A 14,345-nucleotide genomic window follows, 5' to 3' on the forward strand; every position below is an offset into this window, starting at 1 on the left:
GGCAGTGAAGGAATGAGCAGACCCTGGCAGGACAAACCGAACTGGGCAAATCCATAAAGCTACAGCCAGTGAACAAACAACAGCAGTCTCATATTCAGTCACTGGAAATGTGAAGTTTCTTTTGACCTAATGTGTTAATGTGAACCTATGATTCACACAGTCCCGAAAGACAACAAGTTTTGCAGCAGGCCCAGGAACTTCTGTTATAATGTCATCTATGGAAAAGGTCAGGAAAGCAGAAAATATGATCTTTATAATTTTTGTATACCTACAGGGTCAATTATCTATTAAACAATCATATAAAGTGATCATTTCAGGGAAATACTAAAGGAGACTTAAAAAATAGTCAGTAGATTCCAATGATTTACGTCATAAAGAAACAGACCATCTTAAGTAACACATAGACAATAAAAGCAAGCAGATGGTTGCATTCTAACCAGGGCACTAATGGAGGTGCTGTGGCACTGTATCAAAGTAAAGTTTGCCATCTTCAGAACTGCCCACTGGAGTTTTAAATACGGCTGTATAACTTTGAGTCAACAACTGGTAAGCATTCCCTGACCACTCTGAGCATCATTCTTTGCTGCAGGTAAGAATTAATAATTCATCACTAACATGCCGTGTCAAACTCATTTTCTGAAATGGGCCTGAAATGTGTGATTGACTATAACATGAAAATTGGCCATAAAAACAATTCCTCGCATTGCTGAATGGTAAACATAAGTTATTATGAGCAAAATCACAGTAAAAATATATGAGCAAGACCAAACTCACAAGAGACTGGATTTGAAATTTCAAGTGCAGGCTGTAAGCCTGGCAGTTACCGAGTCAAGCGCTGGGTACTCTGTAAAGCTTAACAGTGGGAATGGATCCAGATACTACGGCCTTTTACCTTTTCTTCTGCAGAAATTTAAAGCATTTTTATAAATACTAAGCCAGATACTGCTCATTCAATAAATGACTCCTGGAAGTATAGAAGACATTTTGGGGATTAACTCTTTAGGCCACCAAGCTATCATTCACTGCCTAAGAATAATCTTTATTAAAGTAGGAAGAGCCAATCTCTTCTGGAACATCTCACAGCTTAGAAGCCCCAGATTCTTGCCACTTAAGCCTTTTCAAGTGGGAACATTTAAAAAGAAAATTGCATTTGCACTACTATTGCAGAATAGGACTAATCACAAAGATTAGAACAGCCTTGTCATCTTCAGGGGTTAGTTTCACTGAGATGGACCCTACCAGGACACTAGTACTAAGTCACTCACCCCTTGGCTGGCTGTTTTGGCATGTGGACTAACAACACTCCCTTTGTCTTATTCTTGCTTTCTTCTAATTGCCCACTTTCATTTTTGTGCTGTTTGCTCCTCCTTTCATAAAGATACCTAGAGAACAATATATTTTAAGCATCCACCAGCTCAAACACAATGCCCGTGTTTGTCTCATTTCTTATTTCTTGATTTGTTAATGTTAACTTTTCATTTCTTACTTTCTTCTTTATTTACCCTTTTTGCTGATTTCTTTAACTTGCAAGCATTTCCCCATAAATATATTTCTCACCCTTTCTTTTGTTTTCTTCCTTTCTCTCTCTTTCTCTTTTTTGGTCTCCAGTATTTTCTAGCAATTTGTGGCTTGCCTCTTCTTGATCCCTTAGTCCTGCATCTGTTTGTTTGCTGGGCTTTTGTTTATATATGGGGGATGGGCTTGGCTGGAGAAGGCAGTAGGTTTTTGTTGCTTTGGGACTTCCCTTCCTCTAACATCTCTTGCTGATCTTTTCTTTTCTCATTTTTTTCCTTTGTTTTCCCCCCGACCTCTCTGGTCTTCCACTGATCTTGTAAATCATTATACTTTGTCTTAAAAAATTGTGACATTTTCACAGTAACCGAAAGAGCATGGTACTGGTACAAAAACAGACACATAGACCAATGGAACACAATAGAGAACTCAGAAATAAGGCCACACACCTGCAATCATCTGATCTTTGACAAACCTGACAAAAACAAGCAATGGGGAAAGGATTTTCTATTTAATAAATGGTGCTGGGAGAACTGGCTAGCCATATGCAGAAAACTGAAACTGGACCCCTTCCTTATATCTTGTACAAAAATCAACTCAAGATGAATTAAAGACTTAAATGTAAATCTCAAAACTATAAAAACTCTAGAAGAAAATCTAGGCAATACCATTCAGGAAATAGGAACGTGCAAAGATTTCATGAAGAAGATGACAAAAGCAATTGTAACAAAAGCAAAAATTGACAAATGACATCCAATTAAAGAGCTTCTGCACAGCAAAATAATCTATCATCAGAGTGAACAGACAGCCTACAGAATAAGAGAAAATTTTTGCATTCTGTCCATCCTACAAACGTCTAATATCCAGAGTCTACAAGGAACTTAAACAAATTTACAAGAAAAAACCAAAGTAAGCAAAGGACATGAATGGACACTTCTCAAAAAAAGACATACATGTGGCCAACAAGCATATGAAAAAAAAGCTCAACATCACTAATCAATAGAGAAATGCATATTAAAACCATAATGAGATATCATCTCATGCCAGTCAGAATGGCAACTATTAAAAAGTCAAAGAACAACAGATGCTGGCGAGGTTGTAGAGAAAAAAGAACACTTTTACACTGTTGGTAGGATTGTAAATTAGTTCAACCATCATGGAAGACAGTGTGGCAATTCCTCAAAGATCGAGAGGCAGAAATACCATTTGAGCCGGCAATCCCATTACTGGGTATATAACCAAAGGAATATAAATAATTCTGTTATAAAGATACATGCACGCTTATGTTCATTGCAGCACTATTCACATGGAAAAGACATGGAATCAACTCAAATGCCCATCAATGAGAGACTAGATAAAGAAAATGTGGTACATATACACCATAGAATACTATGCAGCCATAAAAAGGAATGAGATCATGTCCTTTGCAGGGACATGGATGGAGCTGGAAGCCATTATCCTCAGCAAACTAATGCAGGAACAGAAAACCAAACACTGCATGTTTTCACTTATACATGGGAGCTAAATGATGAGAACACATGGACATATGGGTGGGAACAACACACACTGGGGCCTGTTGGGGAGGTGGGGGGATGGAGAGCATCAAGAAGAATAGCTAATGCATGCTGGGCTTAATACCTAGGTGATGGGTTGATCTGTGTAGCAAACCATCATGGCACATGTTTACCTAGTAACAAACCTGCACATCCTGCACATATACCCCTGAACTTCAAATAAAAGTTAAAGATAAAAAAAAGTATGACATTTTATTTTCTTATATCTTTCATCTAACTTTGAAAAAAGTAAAAACTAATTAAAGCTTACCCTCCTTAAAATAGAAAAACGTTCAAATGGACACATACAGTTGTGTGTGTGTGTATGTGTGCGTGTGTATAATACATATATAATATATAAATAAAATGTACATAAAAATATATATAAATACGTACAGTGTTGCTTTATCATTGATAGTGACCCTAGTAAGTAAAACAAGAACTGGTTGTACTAACGTCAATACGTGGAAATAACCTACTAGAACTACACAAGCCCTGAAATGGTCTTGGAAGCATCAACACAGATTAATTCTTTTATTTTGGAATATAGCAATATAAACATTTCATTGGATTCATTAGTATTATATATTTAAATTTAAATTTAACATTGATCAATAGCAATACATTATATGCAACACACACACATATACACACCCTATTATTTTATTCACAGGCAGGTCATTTATAAATAAACTTTTGCATAGTCTAAAACTCATATATTAACTTATGCTACCAAAATACAGCCTGGGTAAGCAGAGAAACAAATAAACCAAATGGACAAGTATATATAAAATAGACTGTTTTAGAGATAACACAGGACAGATTTTATTAACTAATTTATGACCTACAGTCTGTTGGCAGAGGCCTTCCTCCTCCCTAATTTCAGTCTTTCTGAACAGGAAAAACAGACCAGAAGGCTTGATGGTGTGCAAATCTCACATCTTTATCTCCGCAAGAGCTTTATTTGGGGGTCTGCAAACAGAAATTCTCACCATTTTCCATTGATTGTAATGTTTGATGTGTTTTCTCTTTGCTGAAACCTTCGCTCTGGATCATTCTGCCAGGTTCCTTCATTATCTTCAAACTATCGGCAAATGATTTATTGACAGGTAACTATATTCATAGACAAAGTGAACTCATTTTCTGGTTTGACACTGTAGCTCTCACTTTCTTCTATTGCACTGTGACTCCAAAAACACCCAGGCTTGCAGCAACTACTATTGCACATATTAATCAGAAGTTTCTATGGAGTGCTCCTGCTTTGAACTCAGCAAAGCCACAGTGAAAATGGCAGTCCCTTTGGGAGATACTATTCAGATTTAAAATGAACTTTAAAAAAATTGCACTCTGTCTTGAAATCCATTTGTGCTAACATGGGTGATGTAGAGGAAAAATTACGAAGGCAATGGAAAGAGAAAGGTCTTTACATGGCTAGGATTTTTTTTTTTCAGATAACGGCTTCCAATCCACTTCCATCCTCACTCCTCCCATATACCCAAATCCCAATCTAGGTACATACAGTAAAATCTTAAATATGCACATTGAGAAGCAAGTGCAATCTAGTTATCTGAAAGTTCATACAAACGCTTCTCAGTCTTCCACCCAAACATTACACAAGTGAAATGACAAAATGGGATGCCTCCCACTCTCTTCCACACGTTTTTCTATAGGAACATAAGCGTTTGGATAACTGAATAGGATCTTGATGGGAAATTTAAGCTTCTTAAGAATTCAGTGAAAGATAAATGTGGCTTTATTAATACATACATATGCTCAAACCATAGACATACAGTTCAGTTCTAAAATAAAGAGACTTACATAACGTGTGCCAAGAACAAAGGGAAAGAAATGGAACAATGCAAGGAGATATAAATTTTGGTAGTGACTTAGATCCTACAATGCAACAACACCTGAACAATGGGAAGCTAATACCTTGATTCCACAAGGTTTAACCTCTTTCTCCCCTTCACCTGCCCATTCCAAGGTTTTCCTAACCCTATGGCTGCAGCTTTCACTGCCTAATGACTCCCCTTAATGGGAGACTATTTGGAAGCCAGAAAGGAATTTGCTGAGGTCACTCAAGGGTAGTGGAATTACACATGTCACATAAAATGCTCTTGCTAAATTGATGCTAGAAAAACGGAATGGCAAAACCTTAACCCAAACCCTATTGGGAGTGTGCAGTTAATGGAGTGTGCTCATCTGTTAGTGAAAACTCTCGGGTTACAGTTTTCTAAATCCTATAGTCCTCTTACAAATGATAAGGGATCTCAGCTGAGAAAAGCAATGTAGCTTATTCCTATTTGGGATCCCTTAATCCAGGTTGAGGGAAGGGGGTAAGGGGGTTGGAATGAAATAGAAAGAATTCACCAGACAACTGAAGTTAATAGCTGTCCTGTACATTATCAACAAGGAGAAAACTTCACTTAGGTAAACTTACAGAGTGTTGAGATCTTGGCTGTCAAGACCCTCACATCCCACTCCAGGAAGTTATTGAAAATAGTTCTTCTCCCTCCAGGCTTTATTGCTGGTGAATTTGTGGGTTATAATAGTATCTCACATGTAGGACATTTGACCATGCATGAAGTGATTTTCATTCATGCAGACCTCATCTGATTGTCCCAAAAATTCTTGAGGTGAATGTTTATGACCTAATTTTTAAAGATGAGGAAACTAAGGTTCAGAAAAACTTAGCATCACACAGCTACTAAATGGATGAGCTAAGACTTGAACTCACACCATGACTTTCCGCCTCAAAGCTCATGCATTTTTCCAGTCAATCAGTTTACTCCCTTCCACCAAACCAGGCCAACTTTCATTGTCCCCTACACCACCATCCTTCTAGATACGTGAACCAAATTCCTGAGAGTCTGCTTTTACACCTCCTAGTCCCTCATCATCTCCCTTGCCCCACACATCATCCACTCCTTTCGATTTCACCTCTCTAAAATAGAAATGAAATCCATTCACTTCTCTTCATCTCTACCACCATGATATTCATACAAGCAGATATTATTTTTGCTTTCCAAGGCTCCTGTTTGGTTCACCTACATTGACTCTGATGGCCCTCCAATTTGATCTACTATGTTGATGCAAAAGTAATCATGGTTTTTGTAATTACTTTTAATTGCAAAATACGCGATTACTTTTGCAACAACCTAATATTTTCCAGGTTGCTGCCAATGTGAACTTTTCAAAAGACCAATGTCACCGCTTGCTGAAAACTCCCTCATAGAGTCCTACCCCTGCAAACACACTGCCTCAAGTCCTTTCCATCTAGCTCTCAGCTCAAGCAATGCCCTCTGCCTTTCTCTGCCTTCCTCTGTAGCAGATCAGCTACATCTTCCCAGTACAATCTCATGGCAACATATACCTCCATTTTATAGCTTTTATTCCAGGTGAACTTTTACTCATGTCTGTGTGATATTTCATCAATGTTTGCCTCCTACACTTGACTGTTATTTACTTAAATGCAGGTTCCACTTTAGCCTTAGTACATAGGGTGATGCCTGGTTCAGAGAAAGCATTTGACAAATATTATTGAACAAATGTAGAGCTTCTCTTTCTTCTTTTTTCTCTTTTTCCTGCCCTCTCTCCATTCTTCTACTCTCATCCTTATCCCTTTCCTGTCCCATCTTCATGGGACTTTGCTCTCTTACTTAGTCTTCATTGAAAAGAAATCCGTGCCAAAGCAGTAAATATGGCAACTACAAATGTTGTTCTCCCTAAAGCCATTTAATTTCAACTAGGACACTCTTGATGCCTTAAAAGACAACAAAATAATTCTCTAAAGCTGATGTTTTAGCTGTTCTCATGAGATGGGGAAGATACACCCTATTTCATGAGTTCTCCGAGGAAATTCTTTCCCAGTTTAACCCAGTTGATATTGGGAGGTATCTTACATTTGTAGCTGCTCAGGCTGCAGTTGTGATATAATTGTCAATGCCTGCCCATGAACTGTCTTGATCATAGCAGTTCTTACTGTTGTCAGTTCATTTGAGCTATAGGCATTACTTTAAAACAAGCTTTGCCTGTTAGGAGAAGAGAAGTTGCACACCTGGCAAAACCACTCAAAGAAAAAGGAAGGAGGAAAGATCCCCCCCCCACACCCCCGCCAGTCCAAGAGAGAGAGAGAGATCCTTTCAAGGATCAGGTAGTACTGGCAGAAAGTCGTCTGGACATATACTCAGGAGACCTATGGACCCCACCAAGTGTGCTGGATCTTAATGCATTTGTAGGTATATGTTTAAAGCATTAAATAATTAGCTCACTGAGATGTGTAGCAACTTGATGGGCATTCCTTGGGTTATGAATGGACAACTGCATTCTCTTGTAGGCCCATTTGTGGAAAGAATATAGTCTTGATCATCACCTTCTAGTAGAAATGCAGAGCGAGAAGTTCTTTATTTAAAAATGCTGCATTTTGACCCAAAGTATGTTGGCATGGTGCAGAAAAGCACAGATACAACGACTCAGTTGAAAAGTTAAAGCTTTTTAAAAGTTTATCTCACCTATATCTTCCATATTACTTATGCACAGGGGGGAGACATATGATTTTTAAATAATCAGTCTAAATAAGAGTCAGCCAATAACTCTCTTTTAGAGAATATTTCTCTAAAAGAGAATAATTGTCTAAAACAGATTAACTCTCTGTTAGGTGTTATTTCAATAAATTTAGCATAAAATACTTAAGTGCTAAGAAAACATTGTGTTATCGATTAATTGGAAGAATTCTTTCTTTCTTAGCGGTGAATCTTATAATCGATCATATATGAGATTCAATAAAACTAAGTCAGAAATAGAGAGCCATTTGATCTACACTTTGATAAAGCTGCGCTGCTTCCTCATTACACAAACACCATATGGCCCCCACTTGCCTTAGCAAAGAGTGAACTCTTGCCAAGACATGTTAGCACATGGGATACATTCTCTCCACATCTTGGGTGCCACATCAGATTAAATGTTACATTCTGCTGGGGTGGGATGTTGGTGGATGTGGAATTAGAGAAAAAGACTGGGGTCTGAGGGTAATCTAGGGGGGCAAATGGCTTTTATCAATGAATTTGCTAGCCCAGTTCCTCCCGCCATTGCTGGTGAAAAAGATTTCAAGCTGTTAAATTAATAAGTATGAAGTGAGTATTTTTTGCTTTATAAAACACAGTACTTTTGAGAAAACACCTTAAAAGGGGGAAATCTACATTGAGAAGATGTAGATTGCTACAGAAGAAGTCTTTAGAACAAGGGTGTCAAACACAGAAACCTACAAGGGACAAACAGGTAACACCAATAAGCAAAGAGGACATGCCGTAAGACATTAGAAGGTATATCATGCTTCACTGAAACACAAATTTTAAATCATTGAGTGAGCAAAATTACATAAGGGCCACCAGTGTGCATCTGCTACTTCTTCAACCCCTGAATTATTTACTTGACAATGTGCCTAACTTATCTCCACCCATTTCAGATCTAGCCAATATTTATTGATTGGCCTCATGCCCAGCATTGTGCCAGGTGCGTTCACAGACAGGACCATTTTCAATACTCATAACCGCCCAATGAAGTGTGTATTTATGTCTCCATCGACAGATGAGGAAATTGAATCCCCTAGAAGTTTAAAATGTCTTGGCCAAACCCACCATTCATTGCTCTGGAAGAAACTTGGGAAGCACTACCATTCTTTTGTTTCTTAACTTTGAGCCAAGGATATCAGTTTGAGTAAACTTGTTATCTGTTCTCTGGTAGTTTATATGCTGTTTTGTTCCCCCAAGGCAATACATGATGAGTGTGTCACTACAGATATAAATAACTGTACAATTAGATACTCAGGGGGAGAAATAATTTTGGTTAAAATAATCAAGGCCTCTGTTGCAGAACAATAGCTATAAATAATTCAGCCTTTTCTGGCTCAAGCTCTTTGACCAAAATTCCAATTCTGTCACATGTTAAAACTCAAACTGTCAATTTGAGGAGGTTCTGCTTAATTTCAATTTTGTCTCAAGTTTAGACAAGTGAAGAGCAACTCATAAGAAAGTGTGAGTATACTCAACTCACACAGTTAGAACCATTCTTTATGCAGCTTCAGCTATTACGTACCATGCATTTCTGAGAATGCTATATTCCCCAAAGCACAGCAATCCATTTTTATTTTCTTTTAAAATAAAAATAACATTAAATGAACCATTGACATTAATATTTATAGTAATTCAATGTCTTTGAAAGGTTCGTTCACAGAAGATTCCCTTATATGTGATTGCAAGCAATTAATTTAAAAATGTAAACGTACTTTTACATTTAACTAGAAGTCATAGTCCTGACTATCACCTCACCAGCTAACCTTTCCTCAAATATAAATATATTTTAAATTGGTTTTACTAATGCCCTAGGTATTTGGAAAATCCTACTGGTGCAAACTAATTATTAATTCATAGTCCCCAATTCTAAGCCTTACACGTATGACCTTAGAAATAATGGCAGCTGCTCTTGCCTGCTTTATAAGAATTGTTACTGAAATTTGTATGTTAATAATTTCCAGTGATTACAAGCCATTATAAAAGCTCTCAAGTTACCTAGAACTCTGGAAATAGCTCTTACCCATGTGGCACCCCAGGAATACTTGACAACTCCAAAGGGAGTGGTTTTGAAAATTACGTTAACAAAATATAAAGTGGCATCATCCAACTCTCAGTTATTTATAGATGCACTGCAGGGAGAATCAAGTGGTCTTTCCTCTATAAGCACACCAAGTTTATTGGCATCTACCTGGCATTATCTGACATGGAAATCATCTGGTCAGTGAAAGCATGAATATCTTGACATATCAGTTACTTGTTCACTGCCCACCAGTGTTTTGTGGCCACCAGTTGGGAAGCTCTGATTTACAGAATGATTAGCAAAAGAGTGAGTGATCAAGTAAGTTTGCAGCAATTCATGTTTCACATCCTGCACCATTCAGGTAATGAGATTTCTCTTTGCAGAAATGCTACCCATTGCATGAAGACTTGGTTTAAATTCATCTGTCTCTTATATACCTGCTTTTCCTCCAGAGTGTTTAGCATAGGACTTCAAAAGGCACTCAATAAATATTTGCTGAATGAATGTAACAGGAATTAATAACGCAAAAAAAAAATGTTTTTGAAAGATAATTGATGTCAAATGGTAGGCAGAGGAAGCCAGAGAAAGTTCACCAGTGATAGAAATGCTGTGTACAAATTTGGTACAATGCCCAAAAAAAGGATTTGCATTTAACAAATAACCTTTAAAGCCAGGTTCTTTTATGTCCCTCACCCCTGGACTAAGCCATATTAGTGGTGGGAGAATCCCAGCCAAACAAACCCTGACAGCAATTTGAGAAAGGGAAGTATAAACAACAACCAAATGTTAGAAAGGATTCCGTGAAGCACTTTGTCATCAGTTGTTCAGGAAACCTCTAAGAATAGAATAGCACACACACAGACACATACAAATACACATACACATACATATACACACACTATAGAACACATCATTAAATTCTTTATAAAATAAAGAGGACAAACTGGATAATATGCAGAGGGTCCTAACACTCTCATGATTGCATGAAGGGTGATAAACATTACGATATTTTTCCTTTCATTGAGCCCCCAGGCCCAAGTTAATACAGTGTTGGGGTATTTTGATTGGTTTGATCAATATTCTGGGCCTAGATTGTCAAAGGCAGTTTCCTAACTTTAAAACATCATGACAGAGAAATTGATGCAATCTGCACCATATATGGAGGTAAACTGAGGAAGCTATGTGATCCAGAAATAACTTTCCAGGGATCAGCTCAGGCCAGCCACAGCCTGATGGCCCATGTGCCAAGAGGGGTCAACAACTGGGTATGTCTGCAACCCACTCATCATTTACTAGTGCTCTGTGGTCCATCCATTGAGAAGCTAATTAATTTCATAATATCAGATCGTTTCTCAGAATGATCACCCTAGAAACGAGCCGTCAAGTAGGTTTGCAGCAAACCATACTTCATATGGTGCACACTATACTTCTCTCAGGGAGTCAAAACACGTATTAGTAAATGAACATATTAAGGCTCTGAGAAGACCTATTTCCCATTGTTTGTTTTTTTTTTTTCTCCAGTATTTTCCAACCTCTTTTAACCAGGGCACCTAATAACATCTTGCAGATCTAAGGAGGCTGCTGAATCGTTCAACCCTCCATGCAAGCACACAGTACTGTGACTCGAAAAGGGTCAATGCAACAATATAGGTCCTAACTGTCTTTAATTGGAGGATTAGTTCAGACACTGGAAAAACTTTAATCTTTAAGAAGGAATCCTCCTGGAACTTTGTTAACACTAAACTGTTAAATACCATAAACAATATTATTACCCCCAAACAGGCTGCTGAGGAGCCAGGGATGAGTAGATTCTAGCCGTGAGACTCCCAGTCATCTGCAATAATTCATATGCCACTGGCAAGGATAATTCTAAACATGAGATCTAAAAACCCTATGCATACACCGCCCCCTTGCCCTCCCTACCCCAGGAGACTTATCTGTCTTTCTGGTTATATATTCCCTTGGCTGTTAGTGTAATTAGTGCATAATAACTATGTACATATCAACTCACAGGAAAAACGGCAGACGTGCTGGCTGATTTGGCTTGGGGCCATCTCATCGGCAGGGTGAGACAACCTGGTATTAAACCATCTGTTATTAACTGTATATTCTAAAATAGTGTTTTGTGTCTCCTGGGTTGCTGACTCCCATTGACAGCAACAGAATGTCAAGACTCATATTTTTCTGAGCAGCACTGAGGAGATAAACTTTAAAACATTTGCATTGTCCCTTCTGTTCTGCTGCTTGTGCTATTAAGAATTTTATTTACTAAAATGTCCATTGTATTATACACGGTGCTTTTCTATGTTTCATTCTCACGGAGGTGAACAAGTTTCATTTAAACTGTGTCCTTGCGAAAGTTATGCTTTCTAGAGTCAAAGATCCTAGAGAAAATTGGCCATAGCTTTTGTCCCTATGACTAGGCAGTTGCCAATGCCTGTATGAAATCAATAGTCTCACTAGGAAATGGACTATCACTTGCATTTTTTAAAAAGGTGGTCATTTTCTCAAATCTGCTTGTTTGCACTGATTACTTTTCTTTAAATTAACTTAAGTAATTAATTTCATAATATCAGAAATCTGAAATTGAGTCTTTGTGCCACTTGTTGCAGTCAGTAGCACAAACCTGCTCCCCAAACTCAGGATTAAGTTTGTATATGACAGAAAACAACAGCATTCCTTTGAAAGATGAGCAGTCAAATCATTCAACACAATTATCCAAGTTAATTCAACTCAAAAAACCACATCACCACGAAAAAATAAAAATAAAAATTTTTACCTGATTCCAAATCACTTTTGACAGCTACAAAAAATTGACTTTCTTTGCAAAAGTTTTACCTCTGCCCCAGAACTCAGTTGAAACAATTTTTTTCCTTTCCCAGTTGTCTCTTATAGTTGGCTGTTCCCAAATATAACTAAAATTTCCCTGCAAGTCTGTTAAACAATTTCACATTTCCATGTTTAATTACATTCAGATTGAGATTTTTGTACACATAGAGAATATAGCCAGATTTTGACTCAAGTGACCACAATACCTTTGACATAAAGCCTTTATACACCATTCTCGCCATATATAAAAATAGACATACGCTCCTTGTCAAAACACAAGAGCGAGCTTCTTTACATTGTCTAGAACAAAGAGGCCAGCTCGGCTTCTATTTTTCCTAAGTGTCTCAGAAGGTGTCCTTTATTACATATGCAGGACGCAAGGATTTTGCTGCTGTGTGAATGAAAAATGATACCTTCAGACTGCCTTTTTAGTGACAAATTAGGCTTTTGTAGACCATCACACTGCCTGTGGTTTTAAGAACCCCATTTAGATTTACTATCACTTCCTTGGGGACTCAGCCTTCCTCACAAAGCACCCCAAGGCTAATTTCCACTGTTTTAGAGTGTAACAAAGATGAGAAAGTTTGCTCATCACGATAGTATAGAAACGCTTGCCTAGGAAAAACACTCTCTGGAATGTCTAAAGTGCTAAAAATCATTCCCTCTGTGGATTCTTGGTGTGCAAAACAGGCAGAAAAAGTTGTCTGGAGGTATTCGCAAAGCATTGTATTTGTTCAGGAAGGAGTTGTGGGGTTAGAGGCTGAGCAACGCCTTTTACTTTGCTTCCTGGGTGAGAGCAGACAGGCGTGCCACTTAGCAGAAGCAAGCAGAGAGAGAGTGGTAAGACTCACCGGCTTCCCCATTTTTCCCAGGACAGGGGTTTTTGTTCCTCAGTTGTGATCTGGAAGAGACAAACCTGTAGGTCCTCCAAGCAGGCTGGTCTGGGGCAAGTGCCGGCTCTTTGCCTCGGATCAGCTGAATGGCTGGGGCGTTCAGGAAGCTTGCTCTGTCCAGCTCAGAATCACTCCCCCTCTCCAGGGTGTGTGCTTACACGCCTCTCAGTCAGCGCGAAAATCCGCCAAACTCAGGTCAGTCTAACAGGTTTCCTTATATAGGTAAACATGAATTGCATTCCTGGTGAAAGAAGTTAACTAGGAATCCTGGTAACCTGGTTAACTCTACACACGCCAGAATGGCTCAGAGTCGGTCAGCCTGCGTAGGGGTTTGGTTGCAGTACAAAAGGATTTATGCAATTTAATTAAAATCATCTTTATCCTGGCAGTCTGTAAAATTGGCCCTTGTAGTGTAACTGTGAGTCAACAGCTAGTATTTTATATCATGGGCTGTGACCAGCCTTATATTATCTGAAGGCATTGTAGGGGAAAAAAGTGTAGCATTTTATAAGTTGTCTTTCATGTTTTTAAAACCAGAGTAATTGAACTTGAGATTATTTTCAAAGAAGTAAATAGAACATGTGACAGAAAGAGAATGTGAATAAACCTCCATCAAGTAAGGCTCAAATGCCTTATTTGAGCATAGTAACGAACACTTATTCAACTTTCCCAGGCCTTTGGTAGATAATGCAAAACAATCATTTTGAGTTTTCTCCCTTTACAATGCAGTAATCACTACTGTATTTTTTGATGGGCAAAATGATAGATAATGACATCTATTCCAGTAACAACCCTCCTAAGCCCGCATGCTGATGTGTTATTTGATGGTTTCAGGAAAGAAATCTAAGACTTGTGAATTTGCATACTTGGATGTAAACATTTTTAAACAACTTCCTCGATTTAAGAAGACAAGAAAATATATCTTTAAAAGAACTCTATAGCTCTTCCCCTTACATTTTATCTACCA

At 38.1% G+C, this 14,345-nt stretch overlaps 1 protein-coding gene across 1 annotated transcript in view; it reads right to left on the reverse strand.

The window, feature by feature from the left end:
* MID1 (midline 1) overlaps positions 1-13,665 on the reverse strand; it is a 388,023-nt gene extending 374,358 nt beyond the window's left edge. Inside the window, exon 1 of the mRNA XM_015126930.3 lies at positions 13,337-13,665. The gene's annotated coding sequence lies outside the window, so the exon portion shown is untranslated. The remainder of the gene's footprint in view (positions 1-13,336) is intronic.
* Between the last annotated feature and the right edge of the window lie 680 nt (positions 13,666-14,345).

Source organism: Macaca mulatta, chromosome X (genome assembly GCF_049350105.2).
Source record: "Macaca mulatta isolate MMU2019108-1 chromosome X, T2T-MMU8v2.0, whole genome shotgun sequence".
NCBI lineage: Eukaryota > Metazoa > Chordata > Mammalia > Primates > Cercopithecidae > Macaca > Macaca mulatta.